The sequence below is a fragment of the Triturus cristatus genome, chromosome 12, assembly GCF_964204655.1.
Source record: "Triturus cristatus chromosome 12, aTriCri1.1, whole genome shotgun sequence".
Lineage (NCBI taxonomy): Eukaryota > Metazoa > Chordata > Amphibia > Caudata > Salamandridae > Triturus > Triturus cristatus.
Genome location: NC_140595.1, coordinates 250588908 through 250611206, shown reverse-complemented (window position 1 = coordinate 250611206; position 22299 = coordinate 250588908).

Sequence of the window (22299 nt, the reverse complement as noted above, 5' to 3'; positions counted from 1 at the left end):
CTCTGGCCTAATGGTTAAGGTCTTAACTCTTACTCTGGCCTAATAGCTAAGGTCTTAGACTCGTGCTCTGGCCTAATGGTTAAGGTCTTAACTCTTACTCTGGCCTACTGGTTAAGGTCTTAACTCTTACTCTGGCCTAATAACTAAGGTCTTAGACTCGTATTCTGGCCTAATGGTTAAGGTCTGAACTCTTACTCTGGCCTAATAGCTAAGGTCTATGACTCGTAATCTGGCCTACTGGTTAAGGTCCTAACTCTTACTCTGGCCTAATAGCTAAGGTCTTAACTCTTACTCTGGCCTAATAGCTAAGGTCTTAGACTCGTACTATGGCCTAATGGTTAAGGCCTTAACTCTTACTCTGGCCTAATAGCTAAGGTCTTAACTCTTACTCTGGCATAATAGCTAAGGTCTTAGACTCGTACTCTGGCCTAATAGCTAAGGTCTTAACTCTTACTCTGGCCTACTGGTTAAGGTCTTAACTCTTACTCTGGCCTAATAGCTAAGGTCTTAGACTCGTAATCTGGCTTTGTTGCGCTTTTTAAAAACAAATTGTACTCACGCTTGCTACACACCTGAATCTTGGCTCTCAGGGCTCTCCTGACCGGTCCTGCACCTCCTCCCCGCCTTCCCCACGAGTCTAGGGGCCTCAGCTGCTGCTCAGCAGGGCTGATTGGAGGGGAGGGGCCAGGGGTCACGAGGAGCACAAAAGCAGCACGCTGGAGCGGACGCGCAGCGATAGCAGAACGCGCTAGCCCAGGCAGTGACAGTATTGCTTTTTACTCGCTTTTAACCCGCTTTTAAAAATTGGTTCTACTTTTAAAATTGTACCTACTTTGTTGTGCTTTTTAAAAACAAATTGTACTCACGCTTGCTACACACCTGAATCTTGGCTCTCAGGACTCTCCTGACCGGTCCTGCACCTCCTCCCCGCCTTCCCCAGAAGTCTAGGGGCCTCAGCTGCTGCTCAGCAGGGCTGATTGGAGGGGAGGGGCCAGGGGTCACGAGGAGCACAAAAGCAGCACGCTGGAGCGGACGCGCGCAGCGGGCGCGCCGCTGGCACGCCGAAGGCGCGCCTAAGGCAAGCCCGTCTGCGCCCGTCCGCGCCCAAAAGGGCCCAGGGACCAAAACGCTGCCCATGTTTACAAATACTCGGACATTGAGTTACAAACACTAGGCGCGGGCTCTCACCCTCTACACCCAGATATTTCGCTCGCCCTTCAGAGAGAAGGTATCCTCAGACCACAAGTGAAGGAGATAAGTCGCGGCTCTCCTCCACACAATCCGGACCTCGCCCATTCAAAGCATTGTGCCCCACTGAAACTCGCTATACTCAACACAAGATCATTACATAAACACGCACCCGAAATCTTCACCTTCCTACAAGAAGACGCCCCCGATATCCTCGCCCTGACCGAAACTTGGCTCGACGAGGACTCAGGACCAACGCTAATCGCATCCCTGCCCGATGGATATGATGCCGTTTGGCATAATAGAACAGCAGGGAAGCGAGGCGGTGGGGTAGCGCTTATCTTTAAAAACCACCTGACTATCGAGAAGCTGTTTCGTGAAAACTTGGAGGCAGCAGACATTTTAGTTACCAAGGTCTGCAACAGTGCCTCTAATATAGTAATCATGACTGTTTACCGCCCACCTAGCTGCCCTCCCTCCTTCGGTGACCTTTTTACCGAATGTATTACTACCCTCCGATCACGTTTTCAGCAAATCCTGATAGTAGGAGACTTTAACTACCATTGGGACCAGACACCCAGAGGGGCACAGGCCCAACAAATTGAGATAATGCTTACATCCCTCGGGTTTATCCAGCTAGTGTCAGGCCCCACCCACGTGAAAGGACACACCCTTGACCTAGCATGGACTACTCTCCCCTCCGTGAACTTAATGGACATCTCTCCCTGTGGGTGGTCTGACCACTACTTTATTAACCTCCTACTTCCCCCTATTAAACATAACCTCGGTCAGCCTCCTACCTGGAAGCTAGTTAGAAGCTGGAACAAAATCTCGGGTCCCAGCCTAGAGAGCTCTCTTCGGAGTAATCCCGTCAAGAGGCCAATCACACTGGACTTGGAAGATAAGACAGTTTCCATCGGCAATCAACTTACTTCTGCCAGAAACACACTTGCCCCAACTAGAAGAATAAAAACAGGAAATAAGGGCAAAGGCTCTCCCTGGTTCTCAGAAGAACTTCGAGTCCTGAAAAGTACTCTTCGCCACTACGAAAGACGCTGGCGCAAAGCCTATGAACCACAAGCTCGTGCAGAATATAGGGTAAAACTCGCCGCTTACAAAAAGACCTTGCTTAGCTGCAAGGCCAAACACTATGAGAACAGGATCCAGGTGGCCTCTAATAAACAAAAAGAAACATTTAACATCCTCAATGAACTGAGTCATAGGCAGGCACCAGTCATACCATCTAGTAAGGACTCATGTAACAAATTCCTATCCTTCTTCTCGGAAAAAGTCCAAGACATTCTGACAGATATTAATAATTCCCCCTTTAAGCTCCCCCCCAACATTGAAGCGGAGTCACAAGAAAAACGACCTGTGCTGATTTCCTGCTTTCAACCCCTTGATTTGGGGACACTGCGAAGTATCGTAAATAAAACTAAATCTGGCTCACCGTCAGACCCTTGCCCTCCAAAGATTTTTAAACTGGCCTTCCCAGCAATTGAGGAAGAAATACTAGCCCTGATGAACTCCTCGTTGGAATCAGGAAAAGTTCCACCTCGACTAAAAGAAGCCAGAGTTATCCCCCTCCTTAAAAAGACTGGGGCCGACGTTTCCAACATGAAAAACTTTAGACCCATATCGCAGTTGCCATTCCTAGCTAAGATACTGGAGCAATATGTTCTCCAAACCCTCTCTGGATTTATGGAGACCCACACCGTGCTTGAGGATAGGCAAGCCGGTTTCAGGGCCCATCACAGTACAGAACTGGTGATGATATCCGTCCTAGATGAAATCAGGACCAAAGCAGATAACAAAAAACCCTGTGTCCTAGTCCTCCTTGACCTGTCGGCAGCGTTCGACGCGGTCAATCACTCACAACTCCTGGACAGAATAAGAGACATCGGCATTGGAGGGTCGATCCTCCACTGGATTGAATCATTTTTATCAGACCGTACCCACAAAATTCAGATGGGGGACCTGACGTCAGAGAGGGGGTCTATCCCCTGTGGTGTTCCTCAAGGATCGGCTCTATCCCCCCTTCTGTTTAACATCTACCTTGGTCCCCTGATCAAGAAGCTCGCCTCGATGAACTGCCAAGTTTTTAACTATGCGGACGACACACAAATTATTGTCCAAATAGATAACAGCACGCAAGCACACGATTGGGTAAAAAACATCTTGAGATTCGTGGTCAGGTGGATGACCACTAACTCACTCAAGATCAACCCAGATAAAACGGAGGTGCTTGCCATCACAAATAACAGCAACCCTTGGAACTCTCAATTTTGGCCCAACGAGCTGGGGGCGATCCCCGCCCCAGCAGCTATGGTAAAAAGCCTGGGAATTAAAATCGACGCTAATCTCTCCCTGTCAAACCAGATCACCTCCGTCTTCGGGACCTACGTGAGCTTACTTAGGCGATTAAGAAGACTCTCTCCCATCCTCTCCTTCTCATCAATGAGAACTGTTGTGTCTGCCCTGATCCTGGCCCGGCTTGATTACGGTAACGCACTGTATATCAGCCTACCAACTTCACTATTGCACAGACTACAGGTGATCATGAACGATGCAGCCAGATTGATCTTTAAACTACCCAGACACAATCGAGCGTCGCCCTTACTTCAACAACTACACTGGCTACCCATCAAGCAGAGGGCCAAATTCAAAGGCCTCTGCATTACACACAAAGCCCTGTTTGGGCAAGCCCCCAAATATATCAAGGAACGCCTGACAACCTACACCCCCTGTCGTACCCTTAGGTCTTCCACGGAGGGCCTTTTAAAATGTCCTCGCTTCCATTACTCCACGAAAGGGGGCCGAGCCTTTTCCACTCTTATGCCTCAAATCTGGAACAAACTGCCAAGTGAATTGCGCTCTGAAAGCGGTCTCCTAGCCTTCAGGAGAAAACTAAAAACTCTCTTATTCACGGAAGCCTGGGCCTAAATGCCTACTCATGATACTCTTGCCCCCTGGTGTTTCCGTAGTTCTGTTCGCAGCGCTTAGAGACCTGATGGTATTAAGCGCTTTACAAATTCAAATTAACATTAACATTAACATTAACATTAATAGCTAAGGTCTTAGACTCGTACTCTGGCCTAATAGCTAAGGTCTTAGACTTGTACTCTGGCCTACTGGTTAAGGTCTTAACTCTTATTCTGGCCTAATAGTTAAGGTCTTAGACTTGTACTCTGGCCTAATAGCTAAGGTCTTAGACTCATACTCTGGCCTAATGGTTAAGGTCTTAACTCTTACTCTGGCCTAATAGCTAAGGTCTTAGACTCGTACTCTGGCCTAATGGTTAAGGTCTTAACTCTTACTCTGGCCTAATAGCTAAGGTCTTATACTCGTACTCTGGCCTAATGGTTAAGGTCTTAACCCTTACTCTGGCCTAATAGCTAAGGTCTTAGACTCGTACTCTGACCTACTGGTTAAGGTCTTAACTCTCACTCTGGCCTAATAGCTAAGGTCTTAGACTCGTACTCTGGCCTACTGGTTAAGGTCTTAACTCTTACTCTGGCCTAATAGCTAAGGTCTTAGACTCGTACTCTGGCCTAATGTTCAAGGTCTTAACTCTTACTCTGGCCTAATAGCTAAGGTCTTAGACTCGTACTCTGGCCTACTGGTTAAGGTCTTAACTCTTACTCTGGCCTAATAGCTAAGGTCTTAGACTCGAACTCTGGCCTACTGGTTAAGGTCTTAACTCTTACTCTGGCCTAATAGCTAAGGTCTTAGACTCGTACTCTGGCCTACTGGTTAAGGTCTTAACTCTTACTCTGGCGGCCAAATAGCTAAGGTCTTAACTCTTACTCTGGCCTAATAGCTAAGGTCTTAGACTCGTACTATGGCCTACAGTTTAAGGTCTTAACTCTTACTCTGGCCTAATAGCTAAGGTCTTAGACTCGTACTCTGGCCTACTGGTTAAGGTCTTAACTCTTACTCTGGCCTAATAGCTAAGGTCTTAGATTTGTACAATGGCCTAATGGTTAAGGTCTTAACTCTTACTCTGGCCTAATAGATAAGGTCTTAACTCTTACTCTGGCCTAATAGCTAGGGTCTTAGACTCGTACTCTGGCCTAATGGTTAAGGTCTTAACTCTTACTCTGGCCTAATAGCTAAGGTCTTAGACTCGTGCTCTGGCCTAATGGTTAAGGTCTTAACTCTTACTCTGGCCTACTGGTTAAGGTCTTAACTCTTACTCTGTCCTAATAGCTAAGGTCTTAGACTCATACTCTGGCCTAATGGTTAAGGTCTTAACTCTTACTCTGGCCTAATAGCTAAGGTCTTAACTCTTACTCTGGCCTAATAGCTAAGGTCTTAGACTCGTACTATGGCCTACAGGTTAAGGTCTGAACTCTTACTCTGGCCTAATAGCTAAGGTCTATGACTCGTAATCTGGCCTACTGGTTAAGGTCCTAACTCTTACTCTGGCCTAATAGATAAGGTCTTAACTCTTACTCTGGCCTAATAGCTAAGGTCTTAGACTCGTACTATGGCCTAATGGTTAAGGTCTTAACTCTTACTCTGGCCTAATAGCTAAGGTCTTAACTCTTACTCTGGCATAATAGCTAAGGTCTTAGACTCGTACTCTGGCCTAATAACTAAGGTCTTAACTCTTACTCTGGCCTACTGGTTAAGGTCTTAACTCTTACTCTGGCCTAATAGCTAAGGTCTTAGACTTGTAATCCGGCCTAATAGCTAAGGTCTTAGACTCGTACTCTGGCCTAATAGCTAATGTCTTAGACTTGTACTCTGGCCTACTGGTTAAGGTCTTAACTCTTATTCTGGCCTAATAGCTAGGGTCTTAGACTCGTACTCTGGCCTAATAGCTAAGGTCTTAGACTCGTACTCTGGCCTACTGGTTAAGGTCTTAACTCTTACTCTGGCCTAATAGCTAAGGTCTTAGACTCGTACTCTGGCCTAATGGATAAGGTCTTAACTCTTACTCTGGCCTAATAGCTAAGGTCTTAGACTCGTACTCTGGCCTACTGGTTAAGGTCTTAACTCTTACTCTGGCCTAATAGCTAAGGTCTTAGATTTGTACAATGGCCTAATGGTTAAGGTCTTAACTCTTACTCTGGCCTAATAGATAAGGTCTTAACTCTTACTCTGGCCTAATAGCTAGGGTCTTAGACTCGTACTCTGGCCTAATGGTTAAGGTCTTAACTCTTACTCAGGCGGCCAAATAGCTAAGGTCTTAACTCTTACTCTGGCCTAATAGCTAAGGTCTTAGACTCGTACTATGGCCTACAGTTTAAGGTCTTAACTCTTACTCTGGCCTAATAGCTAAGGTCTTAGACTCGTACTCTGGCCTACTGGTTAAGGTCTTAACTCTTACTCTGGCCTAATAGCTAAGGTCTTAGATTTGTACAATGGCCTAATGGTTAAGGTCTTAACTCTTACTCTGGCCTAATAGATAAGGTCTTAACTCTTACTCTGGCCTAATAGCTAGGGTCTTAGACTCGTACTCTGGCCTAATGGTTAAGGTCTTAACTCTTACTCTGGCCTAATAGCTAAGGTCTTAGACTCGTGCTCTGGCCTAATGGTTAAGGTCTTAACTCTTACTCTGGCCTACTGGTTAAGGTCTTAACTCTTACTCTGGCCTAATAGCTAAGGTCTTAGACTCGTACTCTGGCCTAATGGTTAAGGTCTTAACTCTTACTCTGGCCTAATAGCTAAGGTCTTAACTCTTACTCTGGCCTAATAGCTAAGGTCTTAGACTCGTACTATGGCCTACAGTTTAAGGTCTTAACTCTTACTCTGGCCTAATAGCTAAGGTCTTAGACTCGTACTCTGGCCTACTGGTTAAGGTCTTAACTCTTACTCTGGCCTAATAGCTAAGGTCTTAGATTTGTACAATGGCCTAATGGTTAAGGTCTTAACTCTTACTCTGGCCTAATAGATAAGGTCTTAACTCTTACTCTGGCCTAATAGCTAGGGTCTTAGACTCGTACTCTGGCCTAATGGTTAAGGTCTTAACTCTTACTCTGGCCTAATAGCTAAGGTCTTAGACTCGTGCTCTGGCCTAATGGTTAAGGTCTTAACTCTTACTCTGGCCTACTGGTTAAGGTCTTAACTCTTACTCTGGCCTAATAGCTAAGGTCTTAGACTCGTACTCTGGCCTAATGGTTAAGGTCTTAACTCTTACTCTGGCCTAATAGCTAAGGTCTTAACTCTTACTCTGGCCTAATAGCTAAGGTCTTAGACTCGTACTATGGCCTACAGGTTAAGGTCTGAACTCTTACTCTGGCCTAATAGCTAAGGTCTATGACTCGTAATCTGGCCTACTGGTTAAGGTCCTAACTCTTACTCTGGCCTAATAGATAAGGTCTTAACTCTTACTCTGGCCTAATAGCTAAGGTCTTAGACTCGTACTATGGCCTAATGGTTAAGGTCTTAACTCTTACTCTGGCCTAATAGCTAAGGTCTTAACTCTTACTCTGGCATAATAGCTAAGGTCTTAGACTCGTACTCTGGCCTAATAACTAAGGTCTTAACTCTTACTCTGGCCTACTGGTTAAGGTCTTAACTCTTACTCTGGCCTAATAGCTAAGGTCTTAGACTTGTAATCCGGCCTAAAAGCTAAGGTCTTAGACTCGTACTCTGGCCTAATAGCTAATGTCTTAGACTTGTACTCTGGCCTACTGGTTAAGGTCTTAACTCTTATTCTGGCCTAATAGCTAGGGTCTTAGACTCGTACTCTGGCCTAATAGCTAAGGTCTTAGACTCGTACTCTGGCCTATTGGTTAAGGTCTTAACTCTTACTCTGGCCTAATAGCTAAGGTCTTAGACTCGTACTCTGGCCTAATGGATAAGGTCTTAACTCTTACTCTGGCCTAATAGCTAAGGTCTTAGACTCATACTCTGGCCTAATGGTTAAGGTCTTAACTCTTACTCTAGCCTAATAGCTAAGGTCTTAGACTCGTACTCTGGCCTACTGGTTAAGGTCTTAACTCTTACTCTGGCCTAATAGCTAAGGTCTTAGACTCGTACTCTGGCCTACTGGTTAAGGTCTTAACTCTTACTCTGGCCTAATAGCTAAGGTCTTAGACTCGTACTCTGGCCTAATGGTTAAGGTCTTAACTCTTACTCTGACCTAATAGCTAAGGTCTTAGACTCGTACTCTGGCCTAATGGTTAAGGTCTTAACTCTTACTCTGGCCTAATAGCTAAGGTCTTAGACTCGTACTCTGGCCTACTGTTTAAGGTCTTAACTCTTACTCTGGCCTAATAGCTAAGGTCTTAGACTTGTACTCTGGCCTACTGGTTAAGGTCTTAACTCTTACTCTGGCGTAATAGCTAAGGTCTTTTACTCGTTCTCTGGCCTAATGGTTAAGGTCTTAACTCTTACTCTGGCCTAATAGCTAAGGTCTTAGACTCGTACTCTGGCCTAATGGTTAAGGTCTTAACTCTTACTCTGGCCTAATAGCTAATGTCTTAGACTTGTACTCTGGCCTACTGGTTAAGGTCTTAACTCTTATTCTGGCCTAATAGCTAGGGTCTTAGACTCGTACTCTGGCCTAATAGCTAAGGTCTTAGACTCGTACTCTGGCCTACTGGTTAAGGTCTTAACTCTTACTCTGGCCTAATAGCTAAGGTCTTAGACTCGTACTCTGGCCTAATGGATAAGGTCTTAACTCTTACTCTGGCCTAATAGCTAAGGTCTTAGACTCGTACTCTGGCCTACTGGTTAAGGTCTTAACTCTTACTCTGGCCTAATAGCTAAGGTCTTAGATTTGTACAATGGCCTAATGGTTAAGGTCTTAACTCTTACTCTGGCCTAATAGATAAGGTCTTAACTCTTACTCTGGCCTAATAGCTAGGGTCTTAGACTCGTACTCTGGCCTAATGGTTAAGGTCTTAACTCTTACTCAGGCGGCCAAATAGCTAAGGTCTTAACTCTTACTCTGGCCTAATAGCTAGGGTCTTAGACTCGTACTCTGGCCTAATAGCTAAGGTCTTAGACTCGTACTCTGGCCTATTGGTTAAGGTCTTAACTCTTACTCTGGCCTAATAGCTAAGGTCTTAGACTCGTACTCTGGCCTAATGGATAAGGTCTTAACTCTTACTCTGGCCTAATAGCTAAGGTCTTAGACTCGTACTCTGGCCTAATGGTTAAGGTCTTAACTCTTACTCTGGCCTAATAGCTAAGGTCTTAGACTCGTACTCTGGCCTACTGGTTAAGGTCTTAACTCTTACTCTGGCCTAATAGCTAAGGTCTTAGACTCGTACTCTGGCCTACTGGTTAAGGTCTTAACTCTTACTCTGGCCTAATAGCTAAGGTCTTAGACTCGTACTCTGGCCTAATGGTTAAGATCTTAACTCTTACTCTGACCTAATAGCTAAGGTCTTAGACTCGTACTCTGGCCTAATGGTTAAGGTCTTAACTCTTACTCTGGCCTAATAGCTAAGGTCTTAGACTCGTACTCTGGCCTACTGTTTAAGGTCTTAACTCTTACTCTGGCCTAATAGCTAAGGTCTTAGACTTGTACTCTGGCCTACTGGTTAAGGTCTTAACTCTTACTCTGGCCTAATAGCTAAGGTCTTTTACTCGTTCTCTGGCCTAATGGTTAAGGTCTTAACTCTTACTCTGGCCTAATAGCTAAGGTCTTAGACTCGTACTCTGGCCTAATGGTTAAGGTCTTAACTCTTACTCTGGCCTAATAGCTAATGTCTTAGACTTGTACTCTGGCCTACTGGTTAAGGTCTTAACTCTTATTCTGGCCTAATAGCTAGGGTCTTAGACTCGTACTCTGGCCTAATAGCTAAGGTCTTAGACTCGTACTCTGGCCTACTGGTTAAGGTCTTAACTCTTACTCTGGCCTAATAGCTAAGGTCTTAGACTCGTACTCTGGCCTAATGGATAAGGTCTTAACTCTTACTCTGGCCTAATAGCTAAGGTCTTAGACTCGTACTCTTGCCTACTGGTTAAGGTCTTAACTCTTACTCTGGCCTAATAGCTAAGGTCTTAGATTTGTACAATGGCCTAATGGTTAAGGTCTTAACTCTTACTCTGGCCTAATAGATAAGGTCTTAACTCTTACTCTGGCCTAATAGCTAGGGTCTTAGACTCGTACTCTGGCCTAATGGTTAAGGTCTTAACTCTTACTCAGGCGGCCAAATAGCTAAGGTCTTAACTCTTACTCTGGCCTAATAGCTAAGGTCTTAGACTCGTACTATGGCCTACAGTTTAAGGTCTTAACTCTTACTCTGGCCTAATAGCTAAGGTCTTAGACTCGTACTCTGGCCTACTGGTTAAGGTCTTAACTCTTACTCTGGCCTAATAGCTAAGGTCTTAGATTTGTACAATGGCCTAATGGTTAAGGTCTTAACTCTTACTCTGGCCTAATAGATAAGGTCTTAACTCTTACTTTGGCCTAATAGCTAGGGTCTTAGACTCGTACTCTGGCCTAATGGTTAAGGTCTTAACTCTTACTCTGGCCTAATAGCTAAGGTCTTAGACTCGTGCTCTGGCCTAATGGTTAAGGTCTTAACTCTTACTCTGGCCTACTGGTTAAGGTCTTAACTCTTACTCTGGCCTAATAGGTAAGGTCTTAGACTCGTATTCTGGCCTAATGGTTAAGGTCTTAACTCTTACTCTGGCCTAATAGCTAAGGTCTTAACTCTTACTCTGGCCTAATAGCTAAGGTCTTAGACTCGTACTATGGCCTACAGGTTAAGGTCTGAACTCTTACTCTGGCCTAATAGCTAAGGTCTATGACTCGTAATCTGGCCTACTGGTTAAGGTCCTAACTCTTACTCTGGCCTAATAGATAAGGTCTTAACTCTTACTCTGGCCTAATAGCTAAGGTCTTAGACTCGTACTATGGCCTAATGGTTAAGGTCTTAACTCTTACTCTGGCCTAATAGCTAAGGTCTTAACTCTTACTCTGGCATAATAGCTAAGGTCTTAGACTCGTACTCTGGCCTAATAACTAAGGTCTTAACTCTTACTCTGGCCTACTGGTTAAGGTCTTAACTCTTACTCTGGCCTAATAGCTAAGGTCTTAGACTTGTAATCCGGCCTAAAAGCTAAGGTCTTAGACTCGTACTCTGGCCTAATAGCTAATGTCTTAGACTTGTACTCTGGCCTACTGGTTAAGGTCTTAACTCTTATTCTGGCCTAATAGCTAGGGTCTTAGACTCGTACTCTGGCCTAATAGCTAAGGTCTTAGACTCGTACTCTGGCCTATTGGTTAAGGTCTTAACTCTTACTCTGGCCTAATAGCTAAGGTCTTAGACTCGTACTCTGGCCTAATGGATAAGGTCTTAACTCTTACTCTGGCCTAATAGCTAAGGTCTTAGACTCGTACTCTGGCCTAATGGTTAAGGTCTTAACTCTTACTCTGGCCTAATAGCTAAGGTCTTAGACTCGTACTCTGGCCTACTGGTTAAGGTCTTAACTCTTACTCTGGCCTAATAGCTAAGGTCTTAGACTCGTACTCTGGCCTACTGGTTAAGGTCTTAACTCTTACTCTGGCCTAATAGCTAAGGTCTTAGACTCGTACTCTGGCCTAATGGTTAAGGTCTTAACTCTTACTCTGACCTAATAGCTAAGGTCTTAGACTCGTACTCTGGCCTAATGGTTAAGGTCTTAACTCTTACTCTGGCCTAATAGCTAAGGTCTTAGACTCGTACTCTGGCCTACTGTTTAAGGTCTTAACTCTTACTCTGGCCTAATAGCTAAGGTCTTAGACTTGTACTCTGGCCTACTGGTTAAGGTCTTAACTCTTACTCTGGCGTAATAGCTAAGGTCTTTTACTCGTTCTCTGGCCTAATGGTTAAGGTCTTAACTCTTACTCTGGCCTAATAGCTAAGGTCTTAGACTCGTACTCTGGCCTAATGGTTAAGGTCTTAACTCTTACTCTGGCCTAATAGCTAATGTCTTAGACTTGTACTCTGGCCTACTGGTTAAGGTCTTAACTCTTATTCTGGCCTAATAGCTAGGGTCTTAGACTCGTACTCTGGCCTAATAGCTAAGGTCTTAGACTCGTACTCTGGCCTACTGGTTAAGGTCTTAACTCTTACTCTGGCCTAATAGCTAAGGTCTTAGACTCGTTCTCTGGCCTAATGGATAAGGTCTTAACTCTTACTCTGGCCTAATAGCTAAGGTCTTAGACTCGTACTCTGGCCTACTGGTTAAGGTCTTAACTCTTACTCTGGCCTAATAGCTAAGGTCTTAGATTTGTACAATGGCCTAATGGTTAAGGTCTTAACTCTTACTCTGGCCTAATAGATAAGGTCTTAACTCTTACTCTGGCCTAATAGCTAGGGTCTTAGACTCGTACTCTGGCCTAATGGTTAAGGTCTTAACTCTTACTCAGGCGGCCAAATAGCTAAGGTCTTAACTCTTACTCTGGCCTAATAGCTAGGGTCTTAGACTCGTACTCTGGCCTAATAGCTAAGGTCTTAGACTCGTACTCTGGCCTATTGGTTAAGGTCTTAACTCTTACTCTGGCCTAATAGCTAAGGTCTTAGACTCGTACTCTGGCCTAATGGATAAGGTCTTAACTCTTACTCTGGCCTAATAGCTAAGGTCTTAGACTCGTACTCTGGCCTAATGGTTAAGGTCTTAACTCTTACTCTGGCCTAATAGCTAAGGTCTTAGACTCGTACTCTGGCCTACTGGTTAAGGTCTTAACTCTTACTCTGGCCTAATAGCTAAGGTCTTAGACTCGTACTCTGGCCTACTGGTTAAGGTCTTAACTCTTACTCTGGCCTAATAGCTAAGGTCTTAGACTCGTACTCTGGCCTAATGGTTAAGGTCTTAACTCTTACTCTGACCTAATAGCTAAGGTCTTAGACTCGTACTCTGGCCTAATGGTTAAGGTCTTAACTCTTACTCTGGCCTAATAGCTAAGGTCTTAGACTCGTACTCTGGCCTACTGTTTAAGGTCTTAACTCTTACTCTGGCCTAATAGCTAAGGTCTTAGACTTGTACTCTGGCCTACTGGTTAAGGTCTTAACTCTTACTCTGGCCTAATAGCTAAGGTCTTTTACTCGTTCTCTGGCCTAATGGTTAAGGTCTTAACTCTTACTCTGGCCTAATAGCTAAGGTCTTAGACTCGTACTCTGGCCTAATGGTTAAGGTCTTAACTCTTACTCTGGCCTAATAGCTAATGTCTTAGACTTGTACTCTGGCCTACTGGTTAAGGTCTTAACTCTTATTCTGGCCTAATAGCTAGGGTCTTAGACTCGTACTCTGGCCTAATAGCTAAGGTCTTAGACTCGTACTCTGGCCTACTGGTTAAGGTCTTAACTCTTACTCTGGCCTAATAGCTAAGGTCTTAGACTCGTACTCTGGCCTAATGGATAAGGTCTTAACTCTTACTCTGGCCTAATAGCTAAGGTCTTAGACTCGTACTCTGGCCTACTGGTTAAGGTCTTAACTCTTACTCTGGCCTAATAGCTAAGGTCTTAGATTTGTACAATGGCCTAATGGTTAAGGTCTTAACTCTTACTCTGGCCTAATAGATAAGGTCTTAACTCTTACTCTGGCCTAATAGCTAGGGTCTTAGACTCGTACTCTGGCCTAATGGTTAAGGTCTTAACTCTTACTCAGGCGGCCAAATAGCTAAGGTCTTAACTCTTACTCTGGCCTAATAGCTAAGGTCTTAGACTCGTACTATGGCCTACAGTTTAAGGTCTTAACTCTTACTCTGGCCTAATAGCTAAGGTCTTAGACTCGTACTCTGGCCTACTGGTTAAGGTCTTAACTCTTACTCTGGCCTAATAGCTAAGGTCTTAGATTTGTACAATGGCCTAATGGTTAAGGTCTTAACTCTTACTCTGGCCTAATAGATAAGGTCTTAACTCTTACTCTGGCCTAATAGCTAGGGTCTTAGACTCGTACTCTGGCCTAATGGTTAAGGTCTTAACTCTTACTCTGGCCTAATAGCTAAGGTCTTAGACTCGTGCTCTGGCCTAATGGTTAAGGTCTTAACTCTTACTCTGGCCTACTGGTTAAGGTCTTAACTCTTACTCTGGCCTAATAGCTAAGGTCTTAGACTCGTACTCTGGCCTAATGGTTAAGGTCTTAACTCTTACTCTGGCCTAATAGCTAAGGTCTTAACTCTTACTCTGGACTAATAGCTAAGGTCTTAGACTCGTACTATGGCCTACAGTTTAAGGTCTGAACTCTTACTCTGGCCTAATAGCTAAGGTCTATGACTCGTAATCTGGCCTACTGGTTAAGGTCCTAACTCTTACTCTGGCCTAATAGATAAGGTCTTAACTCTTACTCTGGCCTAATAGCTAAGGTCTTAGACTCGTACTATGGCCTAATGGTTAAGGTCTTAACTCTTACTCTGGCCTAATAGCTAAGGTCTTAACTCTTACTCTGGCATAATAGCTAAGGTCTTAGACTCGTACTCTGGCCTAATAACTAAGGTCTTAACTCTTACTCTGGCCTACTGGTTAAGGTCTTAACTCTTACTCTGGCCTAATAGCTAAGGTCTTAGACTTGTAATCCGGCCTAAAAGCTAAGGTCTTAGACTCGTACTCTGGCCTAATAGCTAATGTCTTAGACTTGTACTCTGGCCTACTGGTTAAGGTCTTAACTCTTATTCTGGCCTAATAGCTAGGGTCTTAGACTCGTACTCTGGCCTAATAGCTAAGGTCTTAGACTCGTACTCTGGCCTATTGGTTAAGGTCTTAACTCTTACTCTGGCTTAATAGCTAAGGTCTTAGACTCGTACTCTGGCCTAATGGATAAGGTCTTAACTCTTACTCTGGCCTAATAGCTAAGGTCTTAGACTCGTACTCTGGCCTAATGGTTAAGGTCTTAACTCTTACTCTGGCCTAATAGCTAAGGTCTTAGACTCGTACTCTGGCCTACTGGTTAAGGTCTTAACTCTTACTCTGGCCTAATAGCTAAGGTCTTAGACTCGTACTCTGGCCTACTGGTTAAGGTCTTAACTCTTACTCTGGCCTAATAGCTAAGGTCTTAGACTCGTACTCTGGCCTAATGGTTAAGGTCTTAACTCTTACTCTGGCCTAATAGCTAAGGTCTTAGACTCGTACTCTGGCCTAATGGTTAAGGTCTTAACTCTTACTCTGGCCTAATAGCTAAGGTCTTAGACTCGTACTCTGGCCTACTGTTTAAGGTCTTAACTCTTACTCTGGCCTAATAGCTAAGGTCTTAGACTTGTACTCTGGCCTACTGGTTAAGGTCTTAACTCTTACTCTGGCCTAATAGCTAAGGTCTTTTACTCGTTCTCTGGCCTAATGGTTAAGGTCTTAACTCTTACTCTGGCCTAATAGCTAAGGTCTTAGACTCGTACTCTGGCCTAATGGTTAAGGTCTTAACTCTTACTCTGGCCTAATAGCTAAGGTGTTAGACTCGTACTCTGGCCTACTGGTTAAGGTCTTAACTCTTACTCTGGCCTAATAGCTAAGGTCTTAGACTCGTACTCTGGCCTACTGGTTAAGGTCTTAACTCTTACTCTGGCCTAATAGCTAAGGTCTTAGACTCGTACTCTGGCCTAATGTTTAAGGTCTTAAATCTTACTCTGGCCTAATAGCTAAGGTCTTAGACTCGTACTCTGGCCTACTGGTTAAGGTGGGAACTCTTATTCTGGCCTAATAGCTAAGGTCTTAGCTCTTACTCTGGCCTAATAGCTAAGGTCTTAGACTCGTACTATGGCCTAATGGTTAAGGTCTTAACTCTTACTCTGGCCTAATAGCTAAGGTCTTAACTTTTTCTCTGGCATAATAGCTAAGGTCTTAGACTCGTACTCTGGCCTAATGGTTAAGGTCTTAACTCTTACTCTGGCCTAATAGCTAAGGTCTTAGACTCATACTATGGCCTACTTGTTAAGGTCTTAACTCTTAGTCTGGCCTAATAGTTAAGGTCTTAACTCTTACTCTGGCCTAATAGCTAAGGTCTTAGACTAGTACTCTGGCCAAATAGCTAAGGTCTTAGACTCGTACTCTGGCCTAATAGCTAAGGTCTTAGACTCGTACTCTGGCCTACTGGTTAAGGTCGTAACTCTTACTCTGGCCTAATGGCTAAGGTCTTAGACTCGTACTCTGGCCTAATGGCTAAGGTCTTAGACTCGTACTCTGGCCTAATGGTTAAGGTCTTAACTCTTACTCTGGAATAATAGCTAAGGTCTTAGACGCGTACTATCGCCTACAGTTTAAGCTCTTAACTCTTACTCTGGCCTAATAGTTAAGGTTTTAACTATTCTCTGGCCTAATAGCTACGGTCTTAGACTCGTACTCTGGCCTAATGGTTAAGGTCTTAACTCCTACTCTGGCCTAATAGCTGAGGTCTTAACTCTTACTCTGGCCTAATAGCTAAGGTCTTAGACTCGTACTATGGCCTACAGTTTAAGGTCTTAACTCTTACTCTGGCCTAATACCTAAGGTCTTAGGTTCGTACTCTGACCTACTGGTTAAGGTCTTAACTCTTACTCTGGCCTAATAGCTAAGGTCTTAGACTCGTACTATGGCCTAATGGTATAGGTCTTAACTCTTACTCTGGCCTAATAGCTAAGGTCTTAACTTTTACTCTGGCCTAATAGCTAAGGTCTTAGACTCGTACTCTGGCCTAATGTTTAAGGTCTTAACTCGTACTCTGGCCTAATAGCTAAGGTCTTAGATTCGTACTCTGGCCTAATGGTTAAGGTCTTAACTCTTACTCTGGCCTAATAGCTAAGGTCTTAGATTCATACTCTGTCCTAATGGTTAAGGTCTTAACTCTTAATCTGGCCTACTGGTTAAGGTCTTAACACTTACTCTGACCTAATAGCTAAGGTCTTAGACTCGTGCTCTGGCCTAATAGCTAAGGTCTTATACTCGTACTCTGGCCTAATGGTTAAGGTCTTATCTCTTACTCTGGCCTAGTAGCTAAGGTCTTAGACTCGTGCTCTGGCCTAATAGCTAAGGTCTTATACTCGTACTCTGGCCTAATGGTTAAGGTCTTAACTCTTACTCTGGCCTACAGATTAAGGTCTTAACTCTTACTCTGGCCTGCTGGTTAAGGTCTTAACACTTACTCTGACCTAATAGCTAAGGTCTTAGACTCGTACTCTGGCCTAATGGTTATGGTCTTAACTCTTACTCTGGCCTAATAGCTAAGGTCTTAACTCTTACTCTGGCCTAATAGCTAAGGTCTTAGATTCGTACTCTGGCCTAATGGTTAAGGTCTTAACTCTTACTCTGGCCTAATAGCTAAGGTCTTAACTCTTACTCTGGCCTAATAGCTAAGGTCTTAGACTCGTACTATGGCCTACAGGTTAAGGTCTGAACTCTTACTCTGGCCTAATAGCTAAGGTCTATGACTCGTAATCTGGCCTACTGGTTAAGGTCCTAACTCTTACTCTGGCCTAATAGATAAGGTCTTAACTCTTACTCTGGCCTAATAGCTAAGGTCTTAGACTCGTACTATGGCCTAATGGTTAAGGTCTTAACTCTTACTCTGGCCTAATAGCTAAGGTCTTAACTCTTACTCTGGCATAATAGCTAAGGTCTTAGACTCGTACTCTGGCCTAATAACTAAGGTCTTAACTCTTACTCTGGCCTACTGGTTAAGGTCTTAACTCTTACTCTGGCCTAATAGCTAAGGTCTTAGACTTGTAATCCGGCCTAATAGCTAAGGTCTTAGACTCGTACTCTGGCCTAATAGCTAATGTCTTAGACTTGTACTCTGGCCTACTGGTTAAGGTCTTAACTCTTATTCTGGCCTAATAGCTAGGGTCTTAGACTCGTACTCTGGCCTAATAGCTAAGGTCTTAGACTCGTACTCTGGCCTACTGGTTAAGGTCTTAACTCTTACTCTGGCCTAATAGCTAAGGTCTTAGACTCGTACTCTGGCCTAATGGATAAGGTCTTAACTCTTACTCTGGCCTAATAGCTAAGGTCTTAGACTCGTACTCTGGCCTACTGGTTAAGGTCTTAACTCTTACTCTGGCCTAATAGCTAAGGTCTTAGATTTGTACAATGGCCTAATGGTTAAGGTCTTAACTCTTACTCTGGCCTAATAGATAAGGTCTTAACTCTTACTCTGGCCTAATAGCTAGGGTCTTAGACTCGTACTCTGGCCTAATGGTTAAGGTCTTAACTCTTACTCAGGCGGCCAAATAGCTAAGGTCTTAACTCTTACTCTGGCCTAATAGCTAAGGTCTTAGACTCGTACTATGGCCTACAGTTTAAGGTCTTAACTCTTACTCTGGCCTAATAGCTAAGGTCTTAGACTCGTACTCTGGCCTACTGGTTAAGGTCTTAACTCTTACTCTGGCCTAATAGCTAAGGTCTTAGATTTGTACAATGGCCTAATGGTTAAGGTCTTAACTCTTACTCTGGCCTAATAGATAAGGTCTTAACTCTTACTCTGGCCTAATAGCTAGGGTCTTAGACTCGTACTCTGGCCTAATGGTTAAGGTCTTAACTCTTACTCTGGCCTAATAGCTAAGGTCTTAGACTCGTGCTCTGGCCTAATGGTTAAGGTCTTAACTCTTACTCTGGCCTACTGGTTAAGGTCTTAACTCTTACTCTGGCCTAATAGCTAAGGTCTTAGACTCGTACTCTGGCCTAATGGTTAAGGTCTTAACTCTTACTCTGGCCTAATAGCTAAGGTCTTAACTCTTACTCTGGCCTAATAGCTAAGGTCTTAGACTCGTACTATGGCCTACAGTTTAAGGTCTTAACTCTTACTCTGGCCTAATAGCTAAGGTCTTAGACTCGTACTCTGGCCTACTGGTTAAGGTCTTAACTCTTACTCTGGCCTAATAGCTAAGGTCTTAGATTTGTACAATGGCCTAATGGTTAAGGTCTTAACTCTTACTCTGGCCTAATAGATAAGGTCTTAACTCTTACTCTGGCCTAATAGCTAGGGTCTTAGACTCGTACTCTGGCCTAATGGTTAAGGTCTTAACTCTTACTCTGGCCTAATAGCTAAGGTCTTAGACTCGTGCTCTGGCCTAATGGTTAAGGTCTTAACTCTTACTCTGGCCTACTGGTTAAGGTCTTAACTCTTACTCTGGCCTAATAGCTAAGGTCTTAGACTCGTACTCTGGCCTAATGGTTAAGGTCTTAACTCTTACTCTGGCCTAATAGCTAAGGTCTTAACTCTTACTCTGGCCTAATAGCTAAGGTCTTAGACTCGTACTATGGCCTACAGGTTAAGGTCTGAACTCTTACTCTGGCCTAATAGCTAAGGTCTATGACTCGTAATCTGGCCTACTGGTTAAGGTCCTAACTCTTACTCTGGCCTAATAGATAAGGTCTTAACTCTTACTCTGGCCTAATAGCTAAGGTCTTAGACTCGTACTATGGCCTAATGGTTAAGGTCTTAACTCTTACTCTGGCCTAATAGCTAAGGTCTTAACTCTTACTCTGGCATAATAGCTAAGGTCTTAGACTCGTACTCTGGCCTAATAACTAAGGTCTTAACTCTTACTCTGGCCTACTGGTTAAGGTCTTAACTCTTACTCTGGCCTAATAGCTAAGGTCTTAGACTTGTAATCCGGCCTAAAAGCTAAGGTCTTAGACTCGTACTCTGGCCTAATAGCTAATGTCTTAGACTTGTACTCTGGCCTACTGGTTAAGGTCTTAACTCTTATTCTGGCCTAATAGCTAGGGTCTTAGACTCGTACTCTGGCCTAATAGCTAAGGTCTTAGACTCGTACTCTGGCCTATTGGTTAAGGTCTTAACTCTTACTCTGGCCTAATAGCTAAGGTCTTAGACTCGTACTCTGGCCTAATGGATAAGGTCTTAACTCTTACTCTGGCCTAATAGCTAAGGTCTTAGACTCGTACTCTGGCCTAATGGTTAAGGTCTTAACTCTTACTCTGGCCTAATAGCTAAGGTCTTAGACTCGTACTCTGGCCTACTGGTTAAGGTCTTAACTCTTACTCTGGCCTAATAGCTAAGGTCTTAGACTCGTACTCTGGCCTACTGGTTAAGGTCTTAACTCTTACTCTGGCCTAATAGCTAAGGTCTTAGACTCGTACTCTGGCCTAATGGTTAAGGTCTTAACTCTTACTCTGGCCTAATAGCTAAGGTCTTAGACTCGTACTCTGGCCTAATGGTTAAGGTCTTAACTCTTACTCTGGCCTAATAGCTAAGGTCTTAGACTCGTACTCTGGCCTACTGTTTAAGGTCTTAACTCTTACTCTGGCCTAATAGCTAAGGTCTTAGACTTGTACTCTGGCCTACTGGTTAAGGTCTTAACTCTTACTCTGGCCTAATAGCTAAGGTCTTTTACTCGTTCTCTGGCCTAATGGTTAAGGTCTTAACTCTTACTCTGGCCTAATAGCTAAGGTCTTAGACTCGTACTCTGGCCTAATGGTTAAGGTCTTAACTCTTACTCTGGCCTAATAGCTAATGTCTTAGACTTGTACTCTGGCCTACTGGTTAAGGTCTTAACTCTTATTCTGGCCTAATAGCTAGGGTCTTAGACTCGTACTCTGGCCTAATAGCTAAGGTCTTAGACTCGTACTCTGGCCTACTGGTTAAGGTCTTAACTCTTACTCTGGCCTAATAGCTAAGGTCTTAGACTCGTACTCTGGCCTAATGGATAAGGTCTTAACTCTTACTCTGGCCTAATAGCTAAGGTCTTAGACTCGTACTCTGGCCTACTGGTTAAGGTCTTAACTCTTACTCTGGCCTAATAGCTAAGGTCTTAGATTTGTACAATGGCCTAATGGTTAAGGTCTTAACTCTTACTCTGGCCTAATAGATAAGGTCTTAACTCTTACTCTGGCCTAATAGCTAAGGTCTTAGACTCATACTCTGGCCTAATGGTTAAGGTCTTAACTCTTACTCAGGCGGCCAAATAGCTAAGGTCTTAACTCTTACTCTGGCCTAATAGCTAAGGTCTTAGACTCGTACTATGGCCTACAGTTTAAGGTCTTAACTCTTACTCTGGCCTAATAGCTAAGGTCTTAGACTCGTACTCTGGCCTAATGGTTAAGGTCTTAACTCTTACTCTGGCCTAATAGCTAAGGTCTTATACTCGTACTCTGGCCTAATGGTTAAGGTCTTAACCCTTACTCTGGCCTAATAGCTAAGGTCTTAGACTCGTACTCTGACCTACTGGTTAAGGTCTTAACTCTCACTCTGGCCTAATAGCTAAGGTCTTAGACTCGTACTCTGGCCTACTGGTTAAGGTCTTAACTCTTACTCTGGCCTAATAGCTAAGGTCTTAGACTCGTACTCTGGCCTACTGGTTAAGGTCTTAACTCTTACTCTGGCCTAATAGCTAAGGTCTTAGACTCGTACTCTGGCCTACTGGTTAAGGTCTTAACTCTTACTCTGGCGGCCAAATAGCTAAGGTCTTAACTCTTACTCTGGCCTAATAGCTAAGGTCTTAGACTCGTACTATGGCCTACAGTTTAAGGTCTTAACTCTTACTCTGGCCTAATAGCTAAGGTCTTAGACTCGTACTCTGGCCTACTGGTTAAGGTCTTAACTCTTACTCTGGCCTAATAGCTAAGGTCTTAGATTTGTACAATGGCCTAATGGTTAAGGTCTTAACTCTTACTCTGGCCTAATAGATAAGGTCTTAACTCTTACTCTGGCCTAATAGCTAGGGTCTTAGACTCGTACTCTGGCCTAATGGTTAAGGTCTTAACTCTTACTCTGGCCTAATAGCTAAGGTCTTAGACTCGTGCTCTGGCCTAATGGTTAAGGTCTTAACTCTTACTCTGGCCTACTGGTTAAGGTCTTAACTCTTACTCTGGCCTAATAGCTAAGGTCTTAGACTCGTACTCTGGCCTAATGGTTAAGGTCTTAACTCTTACTCTGGCCTAATAGCTAAGGTCTTAACTCTTACTCTGGCCTAATAGCTAAGGTCTTAGACTCGTACTATGGCCTACAGGTTAAGGTCTGAACTCTTACTCTGGCCTAATAGCTAAGGTCTATGACTCGTAATCTGGCCTACTGGTTAAGGTCCTAACTCTTACTCTGGCCTAATAGATAAGGTCTTAACTCTTACTCTGGCCTAATAGCTAAGGTCTTAGACTCGTACTATGGCCTAATGGTTAAGGTCTTAACTCTTACTCTGGCCTAATAGCTAAGGTCTTAACTCTTACTCTGGCATAATAGCTAAGGTCTTAGACTCGTACTCTGGCCTAATAACTAAGGTCTTAACTCTTACTCTGGCCTACT